Source organism: Sapajus apella, unplaced genomic scaffold, assembly GCF_009761245.1.
Source record: "Sapajus apella isolate SASKATOON/1434 unplaced genomic scaffold, GSC_monkey_1.0 scaffold11, whole genome shotgun sequence".
NCBI lineage: Eukaryota > Metazoa > Chordata > Mammalia > Primates > Cebidae > Sapajus > Sapajus apella.
In genome coordinates this window covers 23,902,017-23,903,062 of record NW_022436951.1, presented here as the reverse complement: position 1 = coordinate 23,903,062, position 1,046 = coordinate 23,902,017, and the positions used below count along the sequence as shown (strand labels likewise).

At 33.3% G+C, this 1,046-nt stretch overlaps 1 non-coding gene across 1 annotated transcript; it reads left to right on the top strand.

The window, feature by feature from the left end:
- The first annotated feature begins 215 nt into the window (after nt 1-215).
- On the top strand, nt 216-292 carry LOC116552493. Its single transcript, XR_004269420.1, has one exon. It is a non-coding gene; the product is annotated as a small nucleolar RNA SNORD81 (small nucleolar RNA).
- The last annotated feature ends 754 nt before the right edge of the window (nt 293-1,046 follow it).

The following is a 1,046-nucleotide window of genomic DNA, read 5'->3' as shown; positions in this document are numbered from 1 at the left end:
AAAATCACTGAAATTGTAGAAGAGCAATAAGAAATAAAGTTTTCAATTACGTGTTTAGTGATAACTATGTACTAAGAACTGTGCTAGACATTGAATCATAAACACCTTCAAAATGACCACAGGAAGTAGTTGTTATTATCCTGATTTTATGAGCCAGAAAAAATAAAATTAGGCCTCTGTTTATTACTCATGTATTCACTTATTCAAAAATAGTTTTGGATATGTGATAATCTCATTCCAACTTAAAGTCTCTCACTGAATATTTGAGAATAATAACAGATCAGATATTCTGTAAAAAAAAAAAATACATATATATAGCTATGGGATGTCTGCTCTGCTATGTTTATGACTTTGTTTGGTGAAGAAACACATGGATAAGCCCTAATGTCATGGAGTTTATAATCTACCCGAGGAGATAAGTAGTTAAAGACATTTTCTAGGTCTTGGTAAGGATTAAGAGATAAACTTAGATAGAGTAAGGAATGGTGGGTAATAATATAAAATTTGGTGTTGCTGTTTTAAACATATGATCAGGCTGACAGTTCTAATATGCTAGTACTTTTAGCCAACTACATCAAGTGAGGTAGAGAATCATGGTGATAACTGAGTGAGTGAATTTCAGAAAGAGGAAGTACTGAGAACTACGATCTGATAGGCAGATTACCCAGAGTGACCCATCTGGAAAATGATTTGAATCCTCTCCGCAATGATTTCCGAGCCTGTCTTCTTATCCTCTACAGAATGCTAGAACATGTCTGGTTTCCCATGACCTCACCAACACTACACTATTTCAGACATTTTCAGTTTTAACAATTAAATAGCAAAAATAATGGCTTATGTTCTTTTCTATTTGCAACTTATTGCTAGTGAAGTTAAACATATTTTATGAATATTTCTGTTATTAGTATTTATTTCTCTGTGAATTACTTATTCAGAGTTGTGTTAGTCTGTTTTCATACTGCTATAAAGAACTGCCCAAAACTGGGTAATTTATAAAGGAAAGACGTTAAATTCACTCACAGTTCAGCTTGGCTGGGGAGGCCTCA